At 41.6% G+C, this 17291-nt stretch overlaps 1 non-coding gene and 1 pseudogene across 1 annotated transcript; one reads left to right on the top strand and one right to left on the bottom strand.

Annotated features, from left to right (window-relative positions):
- Positions 1 to 1025: 1025 nt before the first annotated feature.
- TRNAW-CCA (transfer RNA tryptophan (anticodon CCA)) lies at positions 1026 to 1099 on the bottom strand. The gene has a single exon. It is a non-coding gene; the product is annotated as a tRNA-Trp (tRNA).
- Positions 1100 to 12026: 10927 nt separating this feature from the next.
- LOC125877720 (cytochrome f-like) lies at positions 12027 to 14415 on the top strand (annotated as a pseudogene).
- The last annotated feature ends 2876 nt before the right edge of the window (positions 14416 to 17291 follow it).

Raw genomic sequence — 17291 nt, 5'->3', positions numbered from 1 at the left:
TGGGAAGACGTGGTACTCATTAGCGAGCGTCTGGTGACCAACGATTCCGGATTCCCCTGCCTTTCTGCCATAGTCTACACTTGTCCGTCCAAATGGTCGACCTTGCCATCAAGTTGGGTCACTCGATCCTTGAGTGTTTCCTTAACAACAACCGCCGTTGATAGCACTCCACTGATATTGTCATGTACATGGTACAACAAGAAGAGAATTAGTAGAAATCGAAAGGTTTTTACCCAAAACTCCGCTTTGATACCTCCTAAAGTTAAATAGGCACGCACACGGGTAGAGACTCTACCTAAGTCGTGCGGCCCCCGGTAACGCCTAATTTAGTGTAGCACCTGGGTTTCGCCTTCTCCTTGTCGAATTCTGCTTCTGATCTCTCTCTGAATCTCTAGTTCATTACCTTCTACTACCGATCTTCTCCCTCTGCTGCTACTGGAGCTACTGGATATCGACCTAAGCGATACTAGATCGGGTGCGAGAGGAAGGGATGCTGCTATTGATGGACCGGTGCTACCTCTGGATCGAAGAATCATGGAAGACGTAATTGAAATATGCACCTGGAATTAAATCACATTGGTATAAAGAGCCGAAAAGGAAAAAGAGGAGGAAAGAAGCAAGGGAATGAGCGACGAAGCGAGGTTTGGAACCCTTCAATTACAAAGTGGAAGATGTCTCTCACAATAGGTAGGATTACTGCATTTATTATATTTGACTCTTCTATTTTATAATATATGGGGTTGGGGCAGGTTGAAGGGGTTGGGAAGTCAATTTAACCATAGTGCCACCATAACCCTAAGAAAATGAGATTGGGTTTGTGTGTGTAGACTATCCTTGGAAGTGTCTATTCTACCAAACGACGGGACGCAGCCGTAGATCGAGCCCTGGAAGTCCTCTCCTTACAGTTAAGTGGCTTTCAGCTCCTCTTTTCTTTAATTCACAGGCACATGAGGTCAAATTCCAATTGTTGTGAAAGTTACTGAATGAATCTATTTCATTCTAATTCGATCTAAGAAGAAAAAAATCACACTCTATAGGATTTGAACCTACGACATCGGGTTTTGGAGACCCACGTTCTACCGAACTGAACTAAGAGCGCTTTCTTATCACAGTAGATACGACTGTAAAGAAAAAGGATTCTTTTTGTACCCCCAATACATCTTGTATGCATATAGTCTCATAAAATGAAAATCTGTATGTCCAATTTGAATCGACCTCAATGGATCCCTCGTTACTGCCCAGAGGAGCAGAATAGGTAGGGATAACAGGATTTGAACCCGTGACATTTTTTACCCAAAACAAAGGCGCTACCAAACTGCGCTACATCCCTTTCCATTGGTCTACAACAGTGTCATTGTAGAAAATCCCTGCCCACACTCTCCCTGTAGGTCGAGCCTCATTTTCAATCGCCCTCTACATCGTTATTTTTTCCATATATATCTAATTTATCTTGTCATTTATTTTTTTGGTCTTTATTGATTTATATACTTATCATCATCCCGCCGCTCCTACCAACGCTTACTTACAACTAAGCAAAAATAAGGGTTCTAAATAAGAAGCCCTTTGAATAAGCGAGGCTTTCCCGATAGAAAGATTTGCATGCAACAGAGATCCCAATTTCGTGTATCCGGTTAAGCAAGCCCTGCCCACCAGCTCCCACCTAGACAAAAAAGTGAGCGCCTAGCGCGAAAGGTTACTTTACTAAGTAAGATAAGGCAAGAAGCAAGGGCGTAGCAGCTGCGCGAAAGCTGTTGCGCCTTAGCGCATCCCTTTTCTTGCTCGTTAGCGTTGTTTGTTGATATTTGAAAGAAGGGTGGAGCTTGAAGAAACGAAGAGAGCCTAGAGTAGCAACCTCTTACGTTTTTTCAAGCCCATTTGATAACTTATTAGTCAAGCGCTAGCGCCCCTTTAGAGTAAGTCTTTTCTGTTATCAATGAAACCAAAAGAAAGAAAAAAAAAGTGCCTTTCGTATAGATCGAGACTTGTAGCTTGATTCTTTACTCATTCCATACTGGGAAGAATTGCAGGAAATCGTTCGATAACACTTCTTCCTATTTCTTTCTCAATGATATCCGACAACCAAGACAACTCCCGTGAAACTCTTTCATTTCATAGAAGTTCATTCTTATTCTTACGAAGCAAATAGCATTTCCTATTTATTTGACCCCTAGACTGGACCTATTCTGATTCTGAATTATCCGTCGCTACGATGTTCCCGAGGACTAGCAAAATCAAAATAGCAAAATTCTTGGGTCATCTCAATGGGTTCAGAAACCACACGTTTCTCTGGATCATCATAGCATACTTCCACATATCCACTCAGAGGAAGGTCTTTTCGTAATGGATGACCCTCAAAACCATAATATGTTGATATACGGCGTAGATCCGGATGATTGATGGAAGAAACACCAAACATGTCCCAAACTTCTCGCTCCCACCGACCGACTGATGGAAATAGACTGACTACCGAAGATATTCGTCTTACTTTGTCTGCACTGGTTTGTACACGAATATGTGAGTTATACCGAATACTCAGTAATTATAGACCACTTCAAATCTTTGTTTTCGAGAAGGATAATCAACTCCGCAAATATCGATCGAAACTTGAACCCTTGTATAGGTATGCATTTTCATAAAGCACAACAATTGAAATAGGTAGTCCGTATTGGTATCAGATCTATTCACATGTTTCGATCTTTCAATTTTTTTGACCCATTTCTTGGGTAAAGTCTCCCAACTATATTTGAAAATGAATTCGTTATCCATAAAGAGAAAGAAAGTTTTCTTCTAGTTCCGCTTCTTGCTCTTCCAATTCAGAAAGACTAGTCAGAAATCGCCGGTTGGGTTGGTCCGACCAAGAAAGGCATGGGACTTTTAGGCATTGCTTGGGTCGAGCTAGGCTACCTAGTGATTTACAAGCACCCTCACTACACACTTTCTATATATCTGTCTCCATCCAATCAAAAACATCCATGCCATAGAGAATCAGCCTCGACAAAAACGAAACTAGGGACCATGCTCCCTGCTTTCTTCCTGTGGTTACTATTAGAACACAGGCCAAGGAACTCAAAACCATAACACAAGCACCCTTACTAGTTTTGGAGTTTTCGCCCTTTGCTTCCGGTGAAGGTAAATAGTCAAAAAAATTCCCCGTAGAATGCGAGCCTTGAGGCTTTCATCGAAACAAAAAGAGAGGAGCGGAAAGACATTTGACTGTAAGGAAAGGGGCATGTATCCTTATTTTGTAAAGAAAGAGGGCTTCTTCACGAGCCGCTACTAATAATCGAAAAGGTTCACAGCGAGTTCAGTCTATAGTGACAAAGGGAACGTTTCCGCCGGAGCCATGGAAAAAGTATTCACTACTGCTTACAGCGCCTTCATTCACTTGTCTTGCTACTTCGAAACTGTTCAGCGGACACGTGGAGTCGAATGTCTCTCTACACTGTTGCGTAGGTAGACTTATTATTGTAGGTGATTGTCTCTAGTGGTTTAGAAAGAGTTTTGTTGCTATCAACTTCTTTCTTTGTAGTCTAGTAGATCTACATGCTCTAGTGGATCTAAAGTAGGTTTATGTTAAGCAACAGAAAGAGGTGAGGTTCTGATTTCTTACCTAAGAATATTTACAAGGGGGAAGCCTTGAAAGGCATACAAGTGTGCCTCTTGTAGACGAATACCGACTCATTCCGCTCCTACTGCGCGGGAGTCTCAGCCGGTCGGTGCTGGGTCGGCCCCTATAGGGCACTATTTGCCTTGGGAATGGTTCGGCCATCAAGCTACTTTGTGGGGTAAGGGACCAGACTGGTGACTGCTGCAGTTGTTGTCTGCAGGGTATGTGACACCCCACAAGTTGACTAGTACTGAGCCAGGAGATTTTCCTTTGGATCGTTACAACGCTCGTTGAACGGTACAAGTAGAAGTGAATAGGTAAGAAGTAGAAAGCCCCAAATCAATCCATCTCCATAGGAGACAATATGAGCAAAAGACAGGAATCCCTAAATCCCGTAGAAAAGAACTCACTCCGGGGGGAGTGAGGGGGTATTCAAAAAGGGGAGCCGCGGGTTCTTTCTTTCCTTGTAGGAAAGGTCTTGGTTTGGTATGGCATTAGAGAAAACTTGTTATAGTTATGCGGCTATATAGAAAAGGCGGGTGGGGCTTTAGGCGGTTTTTTTATGAATAGTTTCAATAAAAATTCCATCCATTGTAGCTACTGATTGCCCGGGTCAGTGTGTGATCACCAAAGGTGAAGTAACCCTTCAGATGCTCTCTCCGCCCATGACGAATACCCCCGGCCGATTCCGTCGGGTAAGGCCAGGAGCTGGTTTGGGGAATCACGGGGCCTTACTTATTCAGGGGGGACTTGATTCTGAATAAGAATGATTGATAGAATCGATATTTCATAGAAGAATGACCGAGACCATAAAATCCTTTCACACCCGCACATATGGCTGAATATATAAGGAAGTTCACACACCCTGGAAAAATCCATCCTGTATCCCTAACTTTCTAGCTTGATCGCTTGTCTTATTTACTATTTTCTTAGCAAGTGGTTTATGTCTGGTCCTTTTGGGTCGCCTGACCTAGGCTGATGGCGCTTCGTAACGGCTTGTCTGGAGTCCAACGGCTCTCTAAGGCTTCGATGTACTAGTACCTGCCACCAAAATAGCGTGAAGGATTCAGTGAATGTCTTAAAACTTAGTAACACAAGACAATTCACTGAATGGTTGTTGGCTCTTTCGGAGGAGTCTGAAATCAACAACGTGTAACTGCTTGGGCATTGAGTCTTCCACTGCTTGAGGAAGTATGTGAGAGTATCGATGTTGAGCAGAAGTGGGGTTAAAGCAGCCAACAACGCATCCCCCTTTACTTAGTAGGGCTTGAAAGGCTGGACAATTTGTTTTCCTTTCCTGTCCAGTATTTTCAATCCAAGCCAAAATAGGAAAAGCCGCAAGCACCACTAGGCCCGGTCATCGGTTGAACGTCAGTAGGGCCCGATATTCATTCCTTACTAAAATAGGAAGGTGGCAGTCTCAATCTAGCGGCGTGGTCTAGAACAAGACTTTCCTTTGAGGATCCATGAGGTTTTTGTTTTGGTTACAAGAAGTGCTTCTTTGCTCGCTTGCAGAGCCTCGACTCGAGTTTCTGCTGTAGGATGGAGTGAGGTGACGAGAGATGAAGCCAAGGTTCCTTGCTACGCTCCATAGATGTTCGTACGATTCTTATGGATTTTGGGTGTGTTTGAATTCAGCCTCCCGTGTAAGGTCAGGTGATGGTCAACAGCTCAGGCAGGAAATGCTGAAAAGGGGCTAACAATGCAAGAGCTCTTTTCCCCTTATACGCTCTAAAAAAAGGGTATGTCGGGTTTTTGGACCCTATGTCGAGTAAGGGTTCCAAACCTTCCAAAAGTGATAGGTATGTGTTCTTTCTTGGCACTCTCTTTCTATATTATGCCAACCTAAAAGGAGCGATGGAAAGTGGATTTCAGGTTCAATAGTCTCGAGAAGGTATTAGCCACCGCTTACCATACTTTCGTAAAAGCACCATTGGGTGGTGGTTCCTCTCCTTCCTTTTGAACCTCGAACAAAAAATTGATCTCGCCATCAGCTCAACTAAGTGTTCCGAATCGAAAAAGTAAACTGAACTTTACTTAAGACAAAGGAAGTGAGTGCCGAAAAAAAACCGCTTTCTTAAGGCTTCAAACTACTAGTCATTAAGACTACTATGAATGAAAGGTAAGGAAGTCCTTTTCTTGACTTAGCCTGCGTGAATTATACCTAACCTTTTCACTTGATTTCAATCTCAACAAAGAAATGAAAGAATAACTTTTTGCTCTCTTGCGGCGCCTCTTAGTCTTTTATTTTAGCCTACCTTGTAAAGATCTCTCGGGTGTCTACGGCAGATCCGATCAGTCTCGTGATGAAGAGAATTTCCGATGTTGAAAGGTATCGTCACGACAACTCAATTTGTCCGGTAAACTACTCGGGGCTCGCCATGGTTTAGTAAAAGGGAGGGGATATTTTTTCTTAATCCGGGGGTTAATTCATTATGAACTAAAAAGTGGTTGGCTGATTAGTGAGGTCTTAAAAACGTCATAGAATTCATGATCGGCCATTCCATTTTTTCTTTCATCAAGTAGGCGTCGCGAATCTATGCTTTCTATCTTTCAATCGGATAACAATTGCTTGGATGCGTTTGAAAGCCTCGAGATGACTTGCAGAAAAAATACTTTCTAGGGTTGTCTTATGTCTCCAAAACAAACGGTCCATTTATTGCTGGGCGAACGATGGGGATTGAAACCGCGTGTGGTGGATTCACAATCCACTGCCTTGATCCACTTGGCTACATCCGTCCCTGCCTCCGCACAGGTTGAAGTCTCTATCTAGGATCAGATCCTTTCTGAACTCCGCTATAACCGCTTATCAAAGAGAAGGTTTTTCCTAGACTATAGTGGCAAGTCTATTGTTGTGTTTCGGAATTAGGGGAAACAAAGCTTCACCACGTAGAAGCTTCCTGGCAAAGCTTCAAACAAAGAGGTTGGGTTGTTCACTTCATTGATTTGACTTCACCTTACTTAAGATTAAAGATAGAGGCCGGGTGGGAAGTGAAGGCTCATTTAGTAGACAGCGAGCGAGCTGCAAGCACCTACTCCTATCAAAATGAAAAACAACAAGCGGAACTTGAACTTGAAGAAGCGGGCCTCTATCAGAGAAAGCCATTGCGCGCTAGCCCCTTATATAAGGTTCCAAACCGATGCACCCCTAAACTACAAGCTTTCTTTGAAGCCCCTACAACATGGGATATTTGAAGAATCCCCTTTCTACAAACCTTTCTATAATATAAGAGAAGTTCTTCGAGCTTTCTTCGCATGCTTGAGTGCATCCCCTTTCTATTAGTAGGGTTGTCAAATTTCCTTTAGTTCCTTTATGACTATAATCTAAATAATAGGGGTAGGGGGCGCTAAGGCGCAACGACTTTCGCGCAGCTGCTACGCCCTTGCTTCTTGCCTTATCTTTTACTAAGAAACTAATCTAAATAGAAGCTCTTCTTTCTCAAAGTCAACTTTCTCCCTTCTTGCTTTAGTGAAATAGGGGGCGCTAACGCGACCTTCCTTCAGCTGGCTTCACCCTATCTATTCATCTATTTTCTCAAATGGATATTTAGGGATCTCTCTTGTTCATAGATCTTGAAACCAGATCAATATCCATTTCTCAATAGATCTATTTATCGATAGAAAGATATAGATCTCTATATGGATCTATCTTCATATCTAAATATGGAAGAACCGACACTTAAAGGGCGTAACCAACGGGAGGCTCTCACCCTGTCCCCGACATTGTTCTTCGACGATGTCCCCTAGGTAAAAGGAGCTGAAAGCCACTTGACTGTAAGGAAAGGAGCCACCATTATCCTTCTTTCTTCTTCCAATCAGGACAAGTGGGTTGGTTCGTTTCGTCCTCCTATCTACGCAATTCTCTGTCTTCGTTCGTGATCATGTTGGGCAAAAGGTAGTTGTAGAGGAGCGGAAAGCCACTTGACTGTAAGGAGAAGAGCACCCCCTATTTTTTTCTTTCCCTTATAAGCCTCTGCTACTTCCATAACATGGGCCTTTGACGTGTTCCCCCATAGATGTGGAATCTTATCTTCTTTAGTGATGTATGTGCAGATCGGACCCCAGCCCTTTTTTGCCTGGATGTCGCATTCCATTTGTTCGAACTCGGGAAAGACTTTCCTAATCTAGCTTCTAAAGCTATTTTTAGGTGCCCTCTCGACCATTCCACCGATGTTATAATATAACCCTCCGATTCTATGGTTCTCCCTGGCTACGAGGCCTCACACGGGTAGAGTTCGGTATTCCTTTGTCGATGGCTGACCCAGCTCTTTCCTTTCACCGGTCGGTAAGTGCATCCTATTCCTATTAAGCGGGGCGGCAGTTGCTAAATAAAAAGGTGGCGCCATTCCCGCTAAAGAAAAAGCAATTCTTTATCTAATCTCTGTTCTAGATTCTGGTCTTACCATGTCACCTTTATCTAAGGCTAAATAGCCAAATATCCCCGTACTCTTTTTTCCTATTTTCTTTATTCTTTCATGTTGAGCTTTCGAAAGCCACTGGGAGGGAGAATGAACGATCGACTGCTAAAATCTTGAATAAAGCATTGATAGCTTTGCAGAGGATAAAAACTTTGATTCTTCCCGAAGGTGTTCCTTGCATGCTGAAGTGAACAGGGGCGGTACCAACTACGACTAGAAAGCGGTCACTCCTGTCAATGAATACCATTCATGGTTGTCTATGTTAGTAACATAGCCATAACGACTTTGTTTTATTGCTTGAGGTGGTGATAGCTTTTATATATTTGCTTAATTATAAGCTTGCATAGTGCTCTTCCTATTTGTTTGTTTTCTCGGCTTTTTTCTGCCGAACCGAACGAAGACAGTTTCTCGTACCTCTGTACCTATTGCACTGATATCTTTTCTTTCACTCTCTTTCTTCATTCAGGAAAGGTGAAGATTGAATCGGGAACCGAAAACGAAGCAGGAACAGACTTTTCTTTTGGTCAAGTTTGCTTCACTTCCTGAGCCCTCACCACTTCCTGCGACAGCTAACAAGGGGTATTTAGAACAACTCGTACATTTAGCACAACTTCATTCAGCTCGGGCCTCTCTTTGGAGAGTCCCTTCTTTCCAATCTATAAATATAGTACTAGCTCGCTATTTATATTATTTCTGCTTGACCGGTACCAAGAACTCCATTTTCATAGAATTCTGGGTCTGGGCGCTTAGCAGCCCCTACTTTCACGTTTCTTCCTATGTTGGTCTACTTCCATATAGGCTGACCTGGCTCTAGCTTAGAAGACAGAATTTCATGAGATGTAACAGAAGTCGTAGAGGTAAAAGTAGGACTAAGACTAAATGACTCAAAACTAGCATTGAAAGTAAGTCCATCTTCAGTAGCGCTTTCTTCACAGCAAGAAAGAATTGAATTAGCCTCGGAGAACTGAACTGCCTTGATCTGAATATCTGGAACTCACAGAAGACCAAGGCAAGTCCACTCTCAATTCAACATAAGCTTGGGATCTTTCTTTCCTAAAGCATTTCCCTTGAAGCCAGGTCTTTCTTCTCTTCTTTAAAGACAGGAGCTGGACTTCTTTTTCCTGACTCGATTCACAGTTTAATCACACTAAGCCAGAGCCCAACCAGGGTGAGAGAGATAGGAGAGTAGGGACAGAGAACCAATGTCACCAACAACACTAGCAGTCTCGAATCTTTGAATAGACAGAGAGAGATGCTCTTCCTACGGCACTAGCAGTCTCGAATCTTTGAATAGACAGAGAGAGATGCTCTTCCTACGGCCCAAGAGCGTATTCATTCAAAGATCTGGCAATGACTTTCTTCCCACCCGAAAATCGTAGTAAGTTGGGAGAAAGACATTCATGTATTCCTCAGGCACGGGATAAAGGGAAAGAGAGAGTGGGGAACGCAATAAAAAGAATTTCCCTCTCCCTGTAGGTTGAGCTGAATTACATCCACCCTCTCACTTCGTTCGATCTTCTTTTTCAACCCTCTCACGAGATTCTTTTAATTTAGAATACCTATGAGACTACCAAAGCAAATTAAACTTATTTCCCTGGAGCAGCAACTGAAAGAGAAAATACCGGTTAATTCATCTTCACCGGAAAAGAGCTAAGCCTGGAAGTCGCAGAGCTCTCTTCTCTTTCAATGACAGCAGCTAGTTTAAGTTCAATGTCAGTCAGATTTCTAAGCACTAGTTTTTCCTTCTCACCTGCTAACTCATAGAAAGAAATAGAGTCAACCCATGCGCCTTTAATGGGGTGAGAAAAAATCCTTTCCCTGGATCCTGGTATGAACTCAAAAAAAGCATTTACCCATCTCCTGCTTCATCTGCAGATCTTCCTCTTGTTCACAGCAAAGAGAGCGGATTCGTTCAAGCAAGCTAATCACATTACCCTTTCTAGGTTAGGGGCACGGTACGATGGCATTACTTTTTTTTGCTCCCTCACTCCTTGAGGAAGAGCGAACAGCTAATCTTTCCTGGGCCTTTCGAACCAGTCTTTCAAAACCTAGAAAAAGACTTTGGCTACGATTCGATGTCGAAAGCCCAGACTTCATAAAAGGCGACTGACTCTTCAACTGCTACATGAACCATCCGCTCCTTTTTTGATTCTTCTTCTATATAAGTGAATAGATCTTTGTGATTCAATCGATTTGATTCTCGTTCTCACCCTCGGCGAACTCCCTTTAAGGACAGAAGCACATCCAAACCTCGTTCTTTTGTATTATTAGTTTATTGGAATAGATAATATACATATATGACCAGATGCATATGTAGGTAAGGACTGCTTAGAGTTGGACACAGAATGCCTAATTCAAATTGAAATGTACAATGATCCGGGAAATAATATTTTCCTTTTCTTAAAAGAGAAAAAAATGAAATAGATTCACTTTCTGGATTATTGCCGATGTAATCATAAAAAGCGAATTTTTCAGGGACCGGATAAACTTTGATTTTCGGCTAACCCAGCACCCACTCTTTAATAGATTTCTTGCTGGAGTTCCGTCATTTAAGCCAGGGAAGCTGCATCTACTTTAATTTATGATTTCACACCTTCAGCCTCTATACTATATTACATCAAATAGAAGCGATGGTACAGATATTGACCTAACCAAGCTAGTATGAATCATCTTAGCTCCGATCATGGTGGGTGACTGCGGGAGATTAGTTTCAAGCCACTACTTCGAGAGCTGCCTACGAAAGAGTTCTGGCTATGCCTGGCCATCATAACATTCATAAACGAGATTGATAGATGAATAAAGGAGTCCAGCCATAATCATTATTGATTCGCCTGGGAGGAGTTCAACCGCTCGAACTCAGAGAGATGAGCCTAATAGTGCCCCAAGACAAAATAGAGATAGGAGAAGAATGCAACTATCTAATTGGGATCAAAGTTCCGACCATTCCTTTGAAGGCCGAAAGGTGAAGAAGTGTTTAGCCACACTCTCTGCGGAACATTCTTATCAAAGCGCTCTCTTTAACCAATCAACCAAGACAGATGGAATGAAAGAAAGAAAAAGTTGCTCTGCAGCTCGCCCAGAAGAAGATAGACCCGCCACTATAGATTTGTCAATCCCTGGGCTTGGCCAAAGACATACCCGGCATACTAAGACTAAGATGAATCATCTCAGTTCCTCAACAGTCTTAGTCCCTAAATCCCTAAACTAAATAGGACACTTACAATCGTGATAATGCCGCATCAGCTCTTTCAGTCACTACTACCTGTGTCGCACCTACAGTGGCAGAGAGTTTGATAAGACTCTCGGATAAGAAAGATAAATCCTGAATAAGCTTCAGCGGATTCTCATTATAAATCTTTTTATAAGAAATGAGCTATCTATAGGAAGATAATTGTCAGGTCAGTCTGGTCGGAAAGAAGCTTGCTTACACCTTGCTTTTATATTGAAAGAAGTCTTCCTCCTTGAGAAGGTAGCCTTTCTATCATTTAGTGCATAACTCCTTGCTCCATTCCGCTTAAGGTGGCGCGCCTTAGTCCCATAAGCTTATGCCTATACCTACTTTCCCTTGAAATATACATAGTAAACCACTTTAAACTCGCAGTTAGTCTTGGCCCAACTTTGCCCGAGGGTTGGCCTTTTAAGGCTTATTTCACTTCTTCTTTTCTTTTTCTCTTATTGCTAATTGGAACTCTGGCTCCGGTAACCTCTTGAACCTTATCCATTATGTCAACCCTTCTTCAACAAGGGGAAGATAGGAGGTAATTCCCTTTTTCAAGGCCCCTAACCTAGTCCTAGTTTGGTTCTCCAGTGGAAATATTTGAGATACGTTCTCCTACCCTATAAAGTAAGGGAGACTGACATTATGCTTTATAGAAAGAGAAATAGTGATAAGGAGTTGCAGAAAAGTCCCCGAAAAAAGGAAGTGACTTTTCCCTGAAGAGCAGAGCGGATAGTCTTTGGCCCAAGTAAAATAAAACCAGGCCTCCCCTTCCATCCAAGTGAACTATTCTCTCCATATTGAGTCTAAGAAAAGAGAGATATCCTTGCGCAAGGCGAAAGATCGATGTCCTTCAGAATTCTGAAAAGATCAAGAATTGCGTGCCTTTAGATCCCGTCTTTCTTGATTCATAATCAAGACGAAAGGTCGGATGTACTTGTTCAGGTCAGGCCTACTTTTGGTCATTCTTCTCTCTGAAAAATAGAATATTTCTCAAAGAAGGTGACTCGTAGTCCCTTTACGAGTATTATCTTCATTGTGGATGACCCAGTCGGTGTGCGTATGAACGAATGGATTCCACCTCTTTACGGGCTATATGCCCTTCTTGTCCCCCATACCCCTTTCAGCAAGGGTTGTCGTGGTCTCCAAGAATCTTCTTCTGACCTCTGAGGTGGTCCGTCAAGTCCTCTAGCCTAGGGTAGTCAAAATAAAGGCAGGATTCTCTCGTCTTTTATTTCCCTTTTTTCTGAGAGAGATGTCATCCTTCCAGTTCCTGATGAATTGAGTTCGCCATCTATTTCATAGTAATCACGAAAAGCAAGCCCTATGTGTCACAAGCAGGCACCACGGGTTCTTTACTTTTTGGTGGGGTGGAGGGCTTTTGTGCATTATAGCACAGGCCGTGACTACCCGTTTACCTTGATTTATGCTGCATATCGCCAGCTTGTTCTATAGAAAACTAAGTGTCTATCAATTAGTTCCAAGAAAGCGGCTGGGGTATAACTAGAATAAAATTCCAATCTCGATATTGTTGGAATTGGTCTCGAAGAAGTGATTGCCTGCGAAAGTCGTAGCCCTTTAATTGCTTAGGGGAATCGGCCTTCTTTAGTCAAAGCTTTTTCTATTCTTTTGTTAACTGATTTATGTATCGGATTCCATTCACCCCACGATTGGGAATTAATCATTGGCTCTATCTATAAAGATTTTGGATTTGTTCATAATGATCAAATTTGATCTGGTCTTGTTTCCACCTTTCCAGTCATTCTTGATACTATTTTCTTTTGATCTTTTGTTATTTAAATCATCTGTCTCCGTCACTTGTAGTTATTTATCATTCAATTAATGACTGATAAAGGATCCATTGATATTAATCTAATCCAATTACAATGCTTTGTACTTTGTAGTTGTACATAAGCAAAGTATTGAAAATCGTATTTACTCTTTCTATTTCTAACCATCGGGGAGATTCATCCTAGATTATTCCAGCAAATAGCAGAATCGTGGCTAGGGAACTATACTAGTGACCTACCCAATTTATTGTCAAATTTTCGCGATCAATGATTGGACCATGCAAACTAGAAATGCTTTTTCTTGGCTAAAGAAAGAGATTACTCGATCTATTTTTGTATCGCTCATGATATATATCAACACTCGGACATCTATTGCAAGTGCATATCCCACTTTTGCACAGCAGGTTTATGAAAATCCATGAGAAGCAATTGGGCGTATTGTATGTGCCAATTGCCCTTTAGCTAATAAGCCTGTGGAGATTGAGGTTCCACAAGCGGTACTTCCAGATACTGTATTTGAGGTAGTTGTTCAAATTCCTTATGATATGCAACTGAAACAAGTTCTTTTAAATGGTAAAAAAGGGGGGTTGAACGTGGGGGCTTGTTCTTTTTTTACCGGAGGGGATTGAATTAGCTCCTCCCGATCGTATCTCTCCCGAGATAAAAGAAAAGATTGGAAATTTTTCTTTTAAGAGCTATCACCCCAATAAAAAAAAGACTCTTGTGGTAGGCCTTGTCCCTGGTAAATAATATAGTGAAATAACCTTCCTTATTCTTTCCCCGGACCCTGCTACTACGAAGGATGTTCACTTCGAAAAATATCCTATATACGTAGGCGGAAACAGGGGAAGGGTTCAGATTTATCCCGACGGCAGCAAGAGTAAGAATGCAGTTTATATGCTACAGCAGCAGGTATAGTAAGCAAAATCATACGAAAAGACAAAGGGGATATGAGATAACCATAACGGATGCGTCGGATGGGCGTCAAGTGGTTGATATTATCCCTCCCGGACCAGAACTTCTTGTTTCCAGGGGCGAATCTATCAAATTTGATCAACCATTAACGAGTAATCCTAATGTGGGCAGATTTGGTCAGGGAGATGCAGAAATAGTACTTCAAGATCCATTACGTGTCCAAGGACTTTTGTTCTTCTTGACATCTGTTATTTTGGCACAAGTCTTTTTGGTTCTTAAAAAGAAAGAGTTCGAGAAGGTTCAATTGGCTGAAATGAATTTATAGATTCGCAGATTTATCGACATCAAGTTCGTAAAAAGAACCAAATTCTTGTTAGCGATTATTTATGATAAAAAAATGAAATTATGAAAACTCCTTTGTCTTATTTAGACCCTTCTGATAAATCTACATTACATACTCTTTTTCTACGAGATGCTGGGAATCCCGTTGAGTTTTTATGCTTTCATGTTGACAACCCAATTCATTCGATCACTATAGGGATGAACCCAATCCGGAATATCAACCATAAAAGAAATTACCTATTAAACCGATTACAAGAATACCAGTTACAGTAGGAATCCTTCCAGTAGTATCGGCCATTTACCCCACTTCCCTCCAGATTTCATCAAGTGGTCATGCTAGAGACATAAACAGCCTTGGATAATTGAATTATAAGATCCTTCCGAACGAGCTAAGAGAATCTTATTTATTCTCTTTGGTTTTGTTAATTGAAGAAATAATTGGAAAATTAAAAAGCAAGTACAAAAATAAGTAATAACCCCCAGTAGAAACTGGTACGATGAAATTCAACATTTTGTTCGTTCGGGTTTAATTGTGCCGTAGCTCTATAATTCGGGTGTTGTTTATCGTTGGATGAACTGCTGATATTGATCCCAAAAAAAACATTTTTTCAAGCAATTGTGTGAAAACTTTTTCTTCTTCTCAATCATTCAAGATATTATGTGAATTAATATATCACTGAATCTAATGAGTTAAACTTAAATTAAAGTAAAAAGAAAAAGTTTTCTAGTTTTATAAGTGTTCGCTTTAAAATAGAAAATGGATTCGATGCAATTCAACAGAATCTAAGAAATGATCAAAATAGAAATGATTTTCTAATTTGATTCTATAAAATTCCAGTTTAATTTTTGAATGAAGCTACACGATACGGCTCTTATTAGTTTAATAGTTTACCCAAGAGTTACGCAATGAATCGGTTGATTGGAATTGCGGGATGGATAGATGTTACAGATGATGAATCAATTTCGTTTATATGTCTGTCACTTTATCTTTGTTAGTGATGTCAGACTATAATGATAGATGAATCAAATTTCATTCAACTTCTTCTTTCAATTGAAATTGATATTTTTGCCTATCCTCCTATTTTGCAAAATTGGAAACTTAGGTAAGTGCTTTCTAAACATATGTATAAAAAGAACATATTTCATTTAATTTAGCCCTTTCATGCTTACTATAACTAGTTCTTTCGGTTTTTGTATTAGCGGCTTTAACTATAACCTCAGCTCTATTTATTGGTCTGAGCGAGATACGACTTATTTAAACTGAATAGTAAAAATGAAAAATTCAAAAAAAGAAATTTTTCTGTGGGATTATGTGTATTCTATATTTACTTACGTTACCAATTGTCAATTCTTGGTCATTGTCATTGAGATTCATGTCAATTTGGATTAATATTTAAGGATAGATATTCCCTCTTTTTTTTCTCCTTTCAAACAAAGAAAAATGGTTGAAGTTTTTCTATTTGGAATCGTGTTAGGCCTAATTCCTATTACTTAGGCTGGATTATTCCTAACTGCATATTTACAATACAGGCGTGGTGATAAGTTGGACCTTTGATTAATTAACATCTCTTTTTTTAATTGACCTCCTCTCCTTACAGTCAAGTGGCTTTCAGCTCCTTTATTAAACCCTCCCCTTTTAATAATAAGAAGGTAAGCATCAAAGCCCAGAAAACCCAACCTATACAAAGAGCTCTTTTCAGCCCCTACTCCTAACAAGTGAAAGTTGTTGGCACCCACCATATCTTGCTTCGGGGCCAATCTCTTGTATCGGAGCAAACAAATTCAATGATTTTCGATATTCTATTTATTTCTTTTTTCTTTATTGTTGACTTTTTTCCACCACAAACAGATTTGCCGCATGGATTGGATAGAGTCCCCTGATCTCGACATTCAAGCACGAATCCCTTGAGCGCTTCGGCGGCGGATAGCAGCATGGGCAAAGCACTCTGCTGCGGCGAGCAGCCGGTTCTTATTGCATTCACCACGATAGTCTTGCTCACTCCTTTCCTTACAGTCAAGTGGCTTTCCGCTCCTGAACTCTGTGGCGAGTTCAGCCACCACCTCTGGGTCTGGGCTCTGCTCGAGCGTAGTCAGCTAGCTTTGTGACTTTGCTTAGCTTCCAACCTTGCAAAGGGATAACCTTTCACTATCTAGGCGCCCTCGAAGAAGGGGTCCCATGAACTTCTTCCCCGAAGGTCAAGCCGTAGTTCCTGTCCCTGGGAGAAGTGGAAGGAGTTAGGAGGATGGAGCACCCTTTGCCCTAAGAAATAGGCGGCTACGCCTTCAAGCCGTCAATAAAATCGAGCTAATATGTGATCATGACAGTACACTGATGCATAGATCTTCTTTACTTACGGCCTTTTGATTATGATGCATCATGAACATGCCAATATGTGATCAGGGTGAGCGGTGGTTAGATAGAGGGGCGGCTTCGCCGGCTTGGATTGGAAGGAAGGGCTTCGCTTTTCGATCGCTTTTTGAGGCAGGTTTGGATGAGCGTGGGCAAGTTCGAGATTCAGTATCGCTTTTCGCTTGGAGCAGCTCACCCCCTTGTCACTTAAAGGGCGAAGTCGCCGAAGTGAGTCGAAAGGCCAAAGAGTCATCTTTGAAGGCTACTATGCATCCTTATTCATAGTAGAGTGTAAGGTAGGTTTGGGTATAGTAGGACTTGAACCTGCGACCATTAGGTTAAAATCCCAATGCTCTACCAACTGAGTTATACACCCAAAAAAAGATGTAGTAGTAAATAAGGATTGGTACGGAAAAGAGGCCGGCCCCCCTTCTTCTCATCATATTAAAGGAGCGCGGCTCTGTATGAGGCTCGTACTGCAGAGCAAGCGGAAGAAAACGTAAGGTCGCGCGTTAGCACTCTTACAAGAGAAGGGATGCGCTAAGGCGCAACGGCTTTCGCGCAGCTGCTACGCCCTTGCTTCTTGCCCCTTATTTCAAACTCAAGGAAAGCCTTGATCGATATGAGAAAGATGCGCTCAAGCGCGCAACCT

Source organism: Solanum stenotomum, chromosome 9, assembly GCF_019186545.1.
Source record: "Solanum stenotomum isolate F172 chromosome 9, ASM1918654v1, whole genome shotgun sequence".
Classification (NCBI taxonomy): Eukaryota; Viridiplantae; Streptophyta; class Magnoliopsida; order Solanales; family Solanaceae; genus Solanum; species Solanum stenotomum.
Note: the sequence above shows the minus strand (reverse complement) of the source record. Positions and strands in the feature narration are given on the sequence as shown.